Raw genomic sequence first — 14,444 nt, 5'->3', positions numbered from 1 at the left:
AACTAATAAGGATTGAAAAGGGGGTAAAAAAAAGCTTCAAAATTTAGTATAAATAATAGAGCAAATGAACAGATGTTTAGCCAGCTCAATCAAAAATGCACTGGAGCTCCAGAGGCTAATGAGGACTTGCAATGACATCTAATTACTTCTCATCATTTGCATTATCCTCACCACTCTTAAACTCTACAGCCACATAATGACCTTAGTGAGAGGGGGAAGGGTAAAAGATTACATGACATTCTTCTCATTTGATGAAAACTTAATTTCAGTTGGGAGAAACCCAATGGGGGAAAATAAAACCAAGAGCAAGGTCTCTCACACACCCAACATATATATTTTTATGAATAAAAATTTCATCACAATTACTTTAAAATTTCATTTAACTTTGCTGCTGTCTGGTCTTATGAGAAAGCAAATTGTATTTTAAACATCTAAGCAATGCCCTAAGGCAGTAATATTTCTCCAGAGAGAAAAACAATATAACGCACGAGTATAATTTTAAAATTTCTATTAAAAATTAAGAAGGACAGCTTAAATCAATTGCAATAATTTAAACCACAATATCCAAAAGATTATTATTTTTGACAATATAAATTGACTAATAAATAAATGTATTTTTCAAGCTTCATCCTAAACTTCACTCTTGACCTCTCAGAGATATCTATGTTCACCACAGCTATTTTCCATGTTTGAGATCTATGAATACCCTGACCTCAGCAAGGTGAAAAAACTGGACAACTTAGTTCTGTGTCATAGGTTGTGAAATAAACATACCAAACAACATTCTCTCAGGGCCAAAGAATAGGAGAGACTTTGAACTTTGAGAGAGTTGCCATCTACAACTCAGAAGAAGTGTACAAAAGTGGACCCTGTTTCTCACAGGATTCTGGGCACAGATCCATTTCCATTTTAGATATCATACCATGACCAAAAGAGATGGGCATCACTAGAGAGAAAACTCTAGGTCATCAGATAATCAGTAACCCAGAAACTAGAGTCTAAACATTTTAAAGAAAAACTTATTTTGCACTTTTGTCTTTAGCCTAATGCAGGGTTGTGATTTCAATTTTCTTTTTTGGTATGGGGTAGTGTGAGAATATCATCAAATTTTAAAGCATAGAAGTCTACATACATTTCTATATAATTCAATAAAGTCTATCAAGAGATTAAAGTTTAAATTTAAATTAATAAAAAGTTAACAACTCCTTATAAGGCACACTGTGTTTTTCACATAACTTCAGTTCCATGTGTGATTGAATCCTGGCACTCAGTTAGTAGATTAGTTATCTATCACTGAATAAGAAGAAACTATATAAAAATTATTGTCTCATGTGTGGAATTATCATCAATTAAGGCTGGTTTCATATGGGAACTTTTTACTGCATGTAATTAGGTGATAGTTGATAAGGTTACTGAACTTCAGAGGGAGATATGGTTGCCAAAAAAAAAATCATCCTTCATCTCAGAATCAAATAAATTAAGGTGGACTCATTCTCATGGAGGTGACGGTGTTGTGAAAGCAAAAACAAAGTATTCAAAATGTTTCTTGACTAATACACTTTCATAGTCACAGCTTTACATAGTCACACACACAAAAAAAATAAGAGCTCAGATCCAAAGTTTGGGAAACATACTCTTCACTTTGGCTAGAAGAGGAATAAGAACACATTGTCAACTTTATGTGTATAGATAAGGCTAAAGAATTGCTAATATGTTGACACTCAGTATCATTTTGCATGTTGTAATAGATGAGGTTTACATAGCTGTTAAGTGTGAAAGAATATTTGAAAGGTCTCACAAATATTAAGCAACTTTTCTGGAATTCAGGATCAACTCTATGTGACCCTCTAGATTACATGAATTATCAATCTTTCATTATTGTCTTATAAGTTAGATGGTGCCACAAAAAAACAGGATTTTTTTGTACCAAGGACTAGACTCAGGGCACTTTATCACAAATCACATCTCCAGCCATTATTTTAAGACAAGCCATGTTCTCACTAAGATGCTTAAGGCCCCACTGAGTTGTTGAGTATAGCTTGAATTTAAAATCTTTCTTCCTCAGCCTCTTGAGTCACAAAAATTACAGACATGCATTAAAATATTGGCTCTTGTTCTCAGGTTTATGAACAGGCAAAATTGAAATGCTAATCAGAGAAACAGTTGTTATATTCACCCCTTTGTTAATTCTGGATTATTTCCTAAGGTTTAAATATTGAAACCAATATTTCAATGTATATTGAAAGTAACATTATCTATTATAGTAAACAGTCTGTTGATCTCCATTCTATCCAGACATTTTTTACTGACTAAACTTTGATTTAATTTGAAAATATTACTCAATATGTTTGAGCTTCTGTTTTTTATGCTGGCATTATTAGGATACTAGGTTCAAACCTTATAGCCTATGGAAAATTATGGTGTGGTTATAGCTAAAGAAAAGACCATATGATAAATAAAAGTTTAAACTCATGAGGATGAGGTGTTTTCTTTGTTATTTTTCTATGTATTCTTGGTGAATAAGATACAGAGTACTCAGTCAAATCTTAAATCATACAAAGCAGACTCTATCTCTAGTTAATAGAGAAAAATATCACATACAAAAAGTTGTGTTGCAAAATCATATGTAACTTGGTTTGTTAACAGCAGCACCTGAATAGATTTCTGCCATATTCAGTTGTATGTATATTCTAGATCACCAAAATAATATCAATATTACTTCAATACATATTAAATCTTTATTTGCAGCCACACAGCAGTTGATCAATTATAAGTTGAAAGAATGATGAGCTTGTCAGGATACCATCTGGAGATGGCTTTTAGTAATCCTAGGCAGGGGGATTGTGTTCTAGTCATATCACAATGCAGTGTATTTTTTTGTGGCCTGTGGATGCAGAGCTCTTACTTCCTTGCTAATAGATCATTGCAGAAGACTTCAGGTGTGTAGATATTTTGATGAGGAAATCCTAAAAGGGTGGATCCTTGGAAAGGCCAAACATGGCTATAGCTACTCTCTTGTTGATGCTTCCAACAGGTTATTATTATAATTATAATTCTTATAATTATTTATTATTATTATTATTATTATTATTATTATTATTATTTATTCAAGTAATAAATACTCTGATTTAGTGTATGCATTCATTGTCATAAACATTTTCTTTTGAGCATGTAAAATATTCAATATGTAAAATATTGACCATTCACCTTTGTTTTCTGGACTGTATATGAAAAGGCCTATGGAATGATGTAGGAATCTAAGGGTTGAAGGCTCTGGGCTGTCTGGGAGCTATTGTTTTTTGTTGTTGTTGTTGTTTGTTTGTTTGGTTGGTTGGTTTTTTGCATAAACATGACTACACTGCCAACTCTGCCTAACATCTCTCAACTGCTAGAGATCCAAATTTTACATCCTGGGTCTCAACATCCACACAGCAACTGGCGTAGTCTTTAGGATATTTGCATGTGAGAGATATATCAGTCCTGATAGATTAGTAGAGGTTTTTAGGGGAGTGGTGGCACCTATAGACACCAAGAAGCATACAACACTTAGTTGCCTCAGTCCTATTATAGTGGACTCCTATGGAGAGTTGTGATATAATGGGATTAGTTCCTTGTAAGCATAAATGAGGTTTCTGACTGCACTGTGGGCAAACATAAACCCTGCAAGTTGAAGTGTCAATAAAGTGTTGAAGCCCAGGCCCCAGCCCTTGGACAAAGAAAAAAGTGGCAGCAGTCACATAGATGATTTGGAGAAGTAGTCAAAGGAGTCATTTGCAGCTGCTCTGGCCATGGGATGAATGGTTTCAATAGATCTGACAGCAAAAACTGATGCAAGTGTATGAGAGACTAGCAGAATGAGGAACTGCAAGATAATCAAGAGGTCTAGGAATCCAAAATATATCCAGTAGAGTAAGATCTCTGTATTTTGAAAATACCTATCAACTTTCTCCATTGTGATGTTGAGTCTGTAGAGAAGAAGAAGGACAAAGGCCTTCAAGTCCAGTCAATGGATGATGCATAAAATGAAACAACGGTAGCCAATGGCTCCAGGGAACAACTGGCATGGCCAGCCCAAGTATCCAAGTTTAACCCATATTACCTGTTAAGCAGAACTGATGTATTTAAAAAAGTAATTTACCCAGGTGTCAAAAGAGCAAGATTATTATTTTTTGTCTGTAAGAATTAGAGATAAAAAGCATTCTGTGTTGCACCCTAAAAATCGAGAGGTTAGCATTGTACCTTGCAGTAGAAGTTGTAAAATGCTCAATACCATGAGGCATTTAGGGCCAAAAAAAGACCAAATAGGCCAAGTGTGTTAGTACATTTTCCAGAAGGGTACTTTTTAGCCAGTAGCCAAGGTCACAAACACTCAGATTCAATGTATGTACTCAAGGTCAAAAACATTTTTTTGTGAGCATGCTCTTACATCAGTAAAAGGTTGTTGATGTGCCTTCTTTGTCTGACTTGCATAAAAAAAAAATTCTATTTAATAACTTTGGGGGCTGAGGGATAGAAGCTAGAGGCTGGTTATGGGCTATTGCTGCCTTCAGAAACAAGCCTACCATCTCAAAAGTTCCTCACATCTGGTGAATAGGGAGCCTATATCCTGGGAACAAATTTTTACCCCTCATACATCAGATAAAACTCTAATCTCTAGAGTATACAAAGAACTCAAAAAGTTAAACAACAAAAAAGCAAATAACCCAATCAACAAATGGGCCAAGGACTTGAACAGAAACTTCTCAGAAGAGGATATACAATCAGTCAACAAATACATGAAAAAAATGCTCACCATCTCTAGCAATCAGAGAAATGCAAATTAAAACTACTCTAAGATACCATCTGACTCCAATAAGAATGGCAGACATTATGAAGTCAAACAACAATAATTGCTGGTGAGGATGCGGGGGAAAAAGGTACACTCATACATTGCTGGTGGGACTGCAAATTGGTGCAGCCAATTTGGAAAGCAGTATGGAGATTCCTTGGAAATCTGGGAATGGAACCACCATTTGACCCAGCTATGCCCCTTCTCGGACTATACCCCAAAGACCTAAAAAGAGCATACTACAGGGACACAGCCACATCAATGTTTATAGCAGCACAATTCACAATAGCTAGAATGTGGAACCAACCTAGATGCCTTTCAATAGATGAATGGCTTAAAAATGTGGCATTTATACACAATGGAATATTACTCAGCACTAAAAAATAACAAGATCATGGAATTTGCAGGCAAATGGATGGCATTAGAGCAGATTATGCTAAGTGAAGTTAGCCAATCCCTAAAAAACAAATGCTGAATGTCTTCTCTGATATAAGGGGGGTGACTCAAAATGGGATAGGGAGGAAGAGCATGAGAAGAAGACTATCACTAAATAGGAAAGAGAGGTGGGAGGGAAAAGAGGGAGAAGGGGAGTTGCATGGAAGATGGAAGGAGGACCTCATTGTTATACAGAATACATATATGATGTTGTAATGAGTAAAAGAAAAAAAAGTGTGTCACATTAGATTGGATAGAAAGAAAGGATGGGAGAGGAGCGGAGGAGTAGGGAGGATGGGAAGGGCAGCAGAATAGAATAGAAAATATAATTGATGTATGTATATTCCATGTATGTATTATATGTCAAAATACACTCTGCTGTCATGTATGACTAAAAAAAATAATAAGAAGAAATCACATGGTAAAAAAAAAAAGTTCCTCACATCTTCTTTCAACTGCTTGAGCCCCAAACATTGCTTTTTTGATATGAGCCCCTACACAGCAGCCACAGATGTGAAACTATTTTTAATTTGAGACTATCACAAATCCTCTGCTTTATGCAAGGAGTATTATGTTGTTTTGTAGACATGCTCCCAGATAATATTTATATAGTGGATATTTAGTGTATTATTTATTTTAGATTACATATATTGCCTTAATGTTGTCACTCCATCACTTTTTTATGTAGTGTTTCATGTTTCATATTCTCCATTTATAAAACTTTTGTGATACAAATACAGTGTTTTTGTTGCAGTTTCCATACCATGCTGCATTTTTATCATGACCGTAATGAAATATATCTGTTTTTAAGTTTCTCCTGATAAGAAATTTTAAAAATATTGCTTGTCCTTGATTTTTCAATTCAGTTCTCAGCCATTTCCCAAGTTTATTTTAAATCCTTGTTATAAGCTTCAGAAGTTTTTCTCAAACATATTATCCCCATTGAATAAAAAGTTCACCAGATGTAATTTTTTTTTCTTATTCTTTTCTTTTCTTTTTAAGGGGAGAGGAATGAGTACTTAACCCAGGATAGTTCTCCCAAACCCCTGTGTCACCAGCACTTTTAAATTGTATTTTATTTTATTTTTAGTTTTCAGACAAATTTTTGCTTAGTTGCTTAGGGCCCTCTCATATTATTTAGGCTGAAATATAAATTGTGATTCTCCTGATTAAGTCTCCCAAATTATTAAGATTGCTGACATGAGGCACCATATGTGTATAAACCCCCCTTTTTGAAAAAAAGTCACTAGTTAACCTTTAAGAGAATTTAAAAATAATGATGAATCATGGCTCCTAAAGGAGATAAGATTTGCCTTTGGGTCAGGCATATTTGATCTTGATATGTACTTAAAAATTGTGGGCAAACAAGAAATCATATTTGTAAGATACTGTCTCAAATTAAAAAAAAAAAGAAAAAGAAAAAATTGAAGATATAGCTCAGGAATAATATTCCCTCAGTTTAACCACCAGTACTACACTCAAATACACACACACACACACACACACACACACACAGAGTACTTGTGGGACTTTGAAAATCTTTTTTGATACTGAACAGCTGTATAAACCTCATCTATTACAAAAGGCAGAATTAGTGCCATAATATCAGTAGTCCTTTAGCCTTATCTGTGCACAGAAATTTGGTAATGCAATTTTACTCCTATGCTAGTCAAATGTCGAATGTATTTTCCAAACTTTGGGTCAGGGCTCTTCTTATTTTTTATGGCTTATATAAATGTGTGGCTATGAAAGAGTACTTGTCAGGTACCTAGTCAGGAAATATTTTTTTAATGATTTTGCTTTTGCTTTTAGAACACTGTCTCCTTTATGAGAACAAGTCCACCTTAATTTATTTGATTCTGAGATATCATGTGAAGAAGATTCACAGTAACCAGGTCCAGAACCAAGGCAGGATTTCCTGGCATGGAATGGATGCCCTGTTGAGGAGAGGGTCATAGGAAGAAGTTGAGGCTCTCACCAAGGTCCAGATGAGGTTATAGAGTTTGAGAGAGATGAGGATCTCACAGAGGGTCAGGAGAACGATAACAAGTAATGAGATGTCAGTCCAGTTCCTCATCAGGCTCTCCACCTCGAGTGCATCCTTGTTTCAGTTGGCTGAATCCCTTTTCATTAGCTCTATTTTTACACTAAATTTTGGGGCTTTATGACCCCCCTTGCAATCCTTATCAGCTACCTCCAGATTTCTCCAGGATATCATTTACCCTGGGGTCAGAAACATCTGGTCTGGTGGTCTCCACCCTTATTTTCTCACTTTATCCTCTTATCAGGAGAGTACAGCCTGCCAGAGGCTTCACTCTGTTTATCAGAGTAAGGGGAAGTAATTGTCTGAGGTCATCTGTGGGTGTGACTGGTGAGACTGCAGGTTTCAAACTGGTGTTTTTAAAATGGAGTTGCTTAGGCTCAGGCCTAAGGCCATTCTCACCATTCACCCACTTGATTCACATTGTACATCCTGGGGAAGGGGTGCCTAAGCTTGGCACTGTGAATCATCCATTCCATTGGCCAAAGGCTGGACTTCACATATGTCCAAAAGTCACTTCTCATTGTGGTTTGTTGCATTGTTCCATAACCACCAATAGTGGCCATAGTTGAATTACATCTGTTTAAGACCAAAGTTTTTGCAAGGTACCCAGGGATTGAAATGATAATATAATCAAAATCAAGTGGTATGATAGGGTTGAGACATTTATAAATTTGTCTTGCATGTAAGTCCCAATGAACTAATTCTGTTACATTGTCCTAGTTGATTCTAATAGTCACTGTAAGGCTCTCAAATGCTCTGAGATATATTGAATCTAAATACTGACTAAAATACAAGAATGAGGGTGGTTCCTCTAATTATATATTCATAGGCATTGCAATTCCAACTTGAATCATTCTGTGTTTATTAAAAGTGGGACTCTGTCCTCAAGTCACCTCCTGGGAAAGATGTGGGCAGAAAAACAAAAGATGGAGTTCTCACTGTTCCATTATAAGCTCAGGATTTAGATCTTCAATGGCTATTTTTGCTGAAAAAATAATGTGACTTTCCAGTGTTTTGTAGCCTGTGAGTGATGCTTGCAGGCTTTCAGAAACTGTGAGAACATGGGTCGGTTTTCCAGTCCAGCCACATACACACCCCACTGCCTTGGCTAATTGTTCCAGCAACCCCCCTGCTCATTCCACATCTGCAAAGTGGGACTTATGCAGTTTGGGATCCTATAGTGGTATTGGGGATCAAAGAACAGGCTGTGGGGATGAGTGGGAGACCCCCACATAACTGGAAGCCTTGTAAAGCCAAGGTATGCCCAGGAGCCATGGGGCTGCACTTTGGGCCTGAGAGACATTAGTTTGCAATGTGTGGCCCAATTGGCTTCTGGGGGAATTTAGCAGGAAACCTACTCTGCATTTAGCATGCTTGTTTTGGTGCCAATAAACTCATAGAGAGACAAAGGGGCAAGAAAAATGATAAGGCCGTGGTACACACCCAGACCACATGTGCTTAGCAAGGTTAACTTCTTTACCTGATTCCTTATTAATAAATGGGAAGAATAGAACCCACCTCATGGAATTTTCAGGAAGACTGAGAGATAGGGGTGGACAAAGCATCAAGCCCCGTGTCTGGCACACAGTAAGCTCTGTAAATTTTATCTGTGTTATAGAAGACAATTTAAAATTTTTCTTCCTCCATAGACAGTAACATCCTGATATCTTCTCTTTCTGCTTTTACAAGAGTGGACTCACCCTGATCATCCCCAACCCAGCTGTAACTGGAGCCACAGAGGTTTCTGAACAAGAATGACTGCAAGATGAACCTGGGAAAGGAAGACAAGGAGAGGAGGCCATGGCTAGGAGGCTCAGGAAAGGCAGTATTTTAATCACCCCCAAGGGCAGGCATGTAAAGGGTCATGAGAGATCACAGTGATGGAGTGCAGGCTCAGGCAAGGCCAGAAGGACCAGGACCAAGAACACAGGACTTGTTGTTATATAATCCACGGCCCACTCTGCTCAGTGCTTTACCCTGGGCCAAGGAGGGCAGCATGACCAAGTTATTGAAGTCTTTTCCACTGAGCGAGCACTGTAAGAGTCACTGCCTTTAACTGACACTTGGCACCACCCATGTGCTCTCTCTAGAAGAGATAGGTTCCAGAAGGAAAGACCATGGCTTTTCCAGGAGTGGGAGATAAAAAAGAGAAAGAGAGGGATGGAGTGAGAAATCTCAAGATGGAAAGACCAGATACTCTCAATTCCCTGTTCAGAAAAGAAACCTGGCCTCTGACCTAAGCACACAGGATAGAATGAAGCAATATTTAATCACAAGACACATTTGAGTGAGGAAATTAGGCAAATAAGAAAAAATCTCCTGACTTTTCTCCCAGAGCCCCCTCCCAACTCCCACCCCCTCTTTTATTTAGCAAGACAATGAGGATACATGAAAAGGTTCCCAGAGGCAGGACACATGTCAAGGCAAATGTGGAGATGAGGACAGTGCAGATTCCCAAATTCAAACAGCCCCTTAGGGCCCGCCCACCCTATTTTTTGCATTACTCATTGGCTGGGAAATGGGAGGGAGGGTTGCTGGGGTCCTAACAGGCAACTCCTGTCAGCTCCTGGCCCTGCAGCTGGCATGCTGGGAGGGGGACGCCCCCTGTGCTGGGGGTGGTGTTCATTCCAGGGCACGGTCAGGCTGGAGTCAGGTCCCTGAACCCCATGACTAGGACTCAGGATGGAGGAGGGGGTGTCCTCAGCTGGGATGTCTGGGGACTCACCTTCCCACAGTCTGTCATGTGTCAGGATGGCAGGGCACCTGATCAATAGGGAATGAATGGCCCCCCAAGGAGAAGCCCCCATCTCAAGTCCTCAGAGGGCCCTGTCCTAGTCCCTGAAGAGTTAATAGCCCTAGTGCCAGGATAAATTAGAGAATGGCAGAGTGAAGACAAGTCACCCATCAGGCTGCCCGGGACCCCATGTATGCGTGACCTCAAAAGCATGTTCCTTCCTCTTCCTGTGCCTCAGTTGCCTCACATTCTGAATAGGAAAGTGTGCTCATGGCATTTCCATGGGACCATGAGGTCATCAATGTACAGCAGTTAGCCGAGTCCCTGGAACACAGTGAGGCTTGGTAAACATCAGTGATCTGCGCCATTCCCTAAATGCACAGATGAGGCCCAGAGAGGGCTGGTGGAGCTCCCCAATCACACAGATTAACAGCAGACACAGGACTTGACTGGAGCTTCGGGCTGTCCAGCAGAGATTTAGGGGAAGGATGGGTGGAGGCCAGGACCTGGCCCTGCCCCCCCTCCCCTCTGGGAATGGTGCTTGGCAAGAAGGTAGGAGGAACCTCTGAAGCCACTGCTCCCTAGGGCTGGTGGAAACTGGAGCCAGGTCCTGGCAGGGCCTCCGCAGGGCCTGGGCAGGGGCAGCTGTCCAGAACTGTCTGTCTGTGGAGGGGACAGGGAGGCTGCCACTAGGAGCCTGCAGTGTGCCAGTCCCTGGGGCCAGGCCGCCTCAGCCTGCTGGCTCCATCCAGAGCCCGCCCCAAGGGATGCTGGGGGAGGCAGCCAGGATCAGAGCCGAAGGCTGTGCGCTCCCCTCCCTGAGCAACAGGGGACTAAAGGAGGAAGGAGGGGGCCCAGGACGGCTGGGGGAGGGGCCCAAAGAGCTCAAGAAGGCATCCAGGGGGAGGGGACCAGGGGAGAATGCCTGGAAAGGCAAACCCATGTGTGGGGTGGGCCTGGGGGGCGGGGAGAGCAGCGAGGTGCTGTGGCTTGGGGTCCTCAAAACCGCCTCAGAATTAAGTCCAGAGAGGCCTCGGTCCTGGCTCCTGCCCCAGAAGGCCAGTGCTTGCCTCTCCTCATCCCCAACCCTTCAGCCTCTTCCGGAGGCATGACTGGCCCCAGCCCAGGTGTCTCTGAGGAGCATCTCAGACCGTGGCTCTCTGGCTCAGACCTGGAGGGGGGCCCAGCTGGGACCCCGCTGCCCAGCCAGAAGGTGGGTGCAGAGAAATGTAGGGAGACGAGGTCCAGCCAAACCCCAGGCTCAGTGGGACCCAGGCCAAGTCAGGTCCTGTCACCAGGGAGAAAGGTGAGAGTAGGCTCTTGTCCCCCCCAGAGGAGCCCCTGGGGAGCCTGGGTGCAAAATGAAAGGGAGGCAGACAGGAAATGCCAAAGAGGGCTGCTCCCCAGCTGATGGGGAAGCCAGGCCCCAGACCCCCAGAGGAAGGGACTGGGGATCACAGTTTGATCCAGGGAGACACGGGCTGGTGGTCAGCCTCCACCCCTGGCTGGCCCTGACCCAGTCATCAGCCTGTCTCCCAGCTCCCAGCTCCTCCACCCAGCATGCCCCCCCCCCCAAAAAAAAAGAAACAACACCCAGGCAACTCGATATGGTCCAGAAACCTCCAGGGTCCCTGGGTTCCAGGAAGCCAGGAGCGGGTGGAGGGCAGAGAATACAGAGGCTCGGTTCAGTGGCCAAGGAGCTAGACTTCAGGAGGGAGAAGGGCTGGAGCTCAGAGCCCCTCAACCAGCACAGGTGCCCCACGAAGGGCAGCCTGAGAAAGCAGGCTCGTGAGGGGGCACATACTCACCGGTTCTGCAGAGATGTCACAGTGAAGATGATGCAGACTTACAGGCCAGGCCCGGGGCCAGAGGGCAGTTTGGGTGGAGGCAGAAAGAGGCCCAGAGGGCAGGGCCCCGATTTGAGTCCCTCAGCAAGGCCACACACCCCCAACAAGCACATCCAAGTTTCCAAGTTGAGCCAGTGGAGCTCCTGAGGCCTGGGGGATGGGATGGGAGGGGACAGAATAAAAGAGAGGACTGTCCACTCCAGGTCCCTAAAAGAGGTAAGCACCTCCCACATGGCAGGACAGAGATGCTGGCCCAGCTGGGCCCAGCGATAGACACTGCTATGTTGCAGCAGCCAAGAAACCAAGAAGCAGGTAAAGCCCAGCCCAGCACCCACTCAAATGTCCCAGGACCTGGCCTCGTCCTTTCAGGTCCTTACAGGCAGGGGCCACAGCCTCCTCTTCTCCTTCCTCCTTTGCAACCCTGGGGAAGGCACTCAGAGCCAGAGGGGACTACACACCTTCCTCAGCAGCCACCTCTCTTCATCCTGCACCAGCTGACATGTCACCTCCTCTGCAATGTCCTCTCCGAGGACCCTGTCTAAGTCAGATAAGCAGAGCAGTCTATCAGCAAGAAACTGCCTCTTGGTGGAACTGTTTACTCTTTACTGGGTTCTCACTGCCAAATACCCCATCCCACCAACTGTCTGCTCCCCCAAGGTAGAGAGACCCCACAACAGCAAAAGGCCTGGGCCGGACTCAGAATATCCCTCAGAGGAAGGAGCCTGTGCATGAATTTGAAATGGCAAACACAGAATGATGACTACCATCTGCCTGCTAACCTCTCTTTAATTTCTTGGACATGTGCAAATGCACTCAGAAGGCCCCCATGCCCTGATGCCCAGCCTGTCCATGCACGCCTGGACACCCTACAGGAACAACACGGTTCTGGAGTCAGAGAGGCCTATATTCGGATCCTATCTGGTCCTAGCTGTGCCTCAGTTTCCTCATCTGTAAAACGGGGATAATCATGGCCTTACTCATAGATACTGTGAACGCATGTTAACGAATGAATGAAGTGAGTGCGCAGAACTGTCCCTAGGACCTGGAAATTGCATTTATTTGTATTGCCATACATTCCGATGGTCCAGGCTGCAGTCCCTGCCTCCTTTAACCCCGCCCCAAATCTGAGGGCCAATCAGTGCTCATGGACCCCAGAGCTCCCCCAAGGCGCACATCTGGCCAGCGGGGGCATCAGCCCACCCATGACTGGCGCCCAGCTGAGGGTGAGAGGCTATGGCGGCCCCCCCTCAGCGCGGGGCCTGGGACTCCACAGTCCCGGGGGCGCCAGACTCTGAGGAGCGGGCAGCCAGCGCGGTGCGGAAAAATCCGGCCCCACCAGGGCAGCGCAGGCGAGTAGCGGCAGCCTGCGCCTTCCCAGCCAGAGCCCTGCCAGGGCAGCTTTGTGCCCAAATCTGGCCCTGAGTAATTGCGCAGCAGCCCTGGAGCCCTCCGCGCGGGGGCGGCCCGACGCTTTCCCAGGACAGCGGCTTCAAAGAGGTCCTGGCTGCCCCCACAAGCCGGGCAGACACATCCCCAGCCCTTGAATATTTCTTAGTAATATATTTTAAAAGCTAATTTTAAAATTTTGTTCATATGTGCACATAAAAGCTCCATGAAGAATAAATATTTCAAAGACAATATTTCTTTGTAGACACAAATTAGCTTATTCCAGGATATTTTGTACTATTCAAATACACAAATTGGTCATATGGATTAATTGATTTCAAAAACAGAAATAAAAGAGGAGAAAATTTTTAAGTAATGTCATTTAGAAATCTGAATTTTTGAAAATTTTACATAGTCACTTGAAAAATGTTGTGTGACACAAGTTGAGATATGCTTACAAAGGAGCAAGAGAGGTACATAAAGTACCTTTAAAGTGATTTGCTACATTAGCAGAAAATTGGATATTGCATGAAGATCATCAAATTAATGACTGTAGACCAATCCACAGCATGGTCATATGTGTAAATAAAGGCACTTTTTGACTCTTTTATTTTATAGCTGTTAGGCATCAACCTCAGGAACTTTCATGCACACTCATACTAGGCAATCACCCTGCCACTATTGTAGTAATAAACAGATTTGGAATGAGTCCACTCCCATTCATTTACTGTCTATTACAGATTTCAGACAATAGCAACAGAAATTTATTGCGTCCCAATTCCTAACATAAATAAAATTATTATTTTCCAAATTTATCTCTTATTCATATCTCATTGTGATTTTAAGATACTGAAGATTTTTTTTTACAATATATCAGGTTTTCTAAGTTAAAAAATTATAAGATTAATAATAAATAACTTTTAATCTTTCTTGTGTATATGTCATTTATCTCCTTTCTTTGCTTAAATGTTTCTATTTTCTATTTAAGTATATAAACAGCATTAGCTGGCATGCCTCAGGTTCAAGATTTTAATTGAAAAAATTAAGTGTTTTGCCATCTAAAAATGGTGCTGTCTCCTGATTTGCAGAAGTGGTGCTCATTTCTTTTTCACTTTCAGTGTTGTTTCAATTAGAAGTACTCACCAAGATGCACCTTTATCTGTACTCCTC

At 42.4% G+C, this 14,444-nt stretch overlaps 1 long non-coding RNA gene across 1 annotated transcript; it reads right to left on the bottom strand.

Moving 5' to 3' along the window:
- Positions 1 to 10,506: 10,506 nt before the first annotated feature.
- LOC114079076 (uncharacterized) lies at positions 10,507 to 12,403 on the bottom strand. The gene is made up of 3 exons (XR_003580434.2): positions 12,347 to 12,403; positions 11,850 to 12,038; positions 10,507 to 10,704 (listed from the first exon to the last, which is right to left on the bottom strand). It is a non-coding gene; the product is annotated as an uncharacterized lncRNA (long non-coding RNA).
- Between the last annotated feature and the right edge of the window lie 2,041 nt (positions 12,404 to 14,444).

The sequence above is a fragment of the Marmota flaviventris genome, chromosome 5 (genome assembly GCF_047511675.1).
Source record: "Marmota flaviventris isolate mMarFla1 chromosome 5, mMarFla1.hap1, whole genome shotgun sequence".
In the NCBI taxonomy this organism is placed as follows: Eukaryota; Metazoa; Chordata; class Mammalia; order Rodentia; family Sciuridae; genus Marmota; species Marmota flaviventris.
The sequence above is the reverse complement of the archived record's forward strand: the minus strand, read 5'-3'. Positions and strand labels throughout refer to the sequence as shown.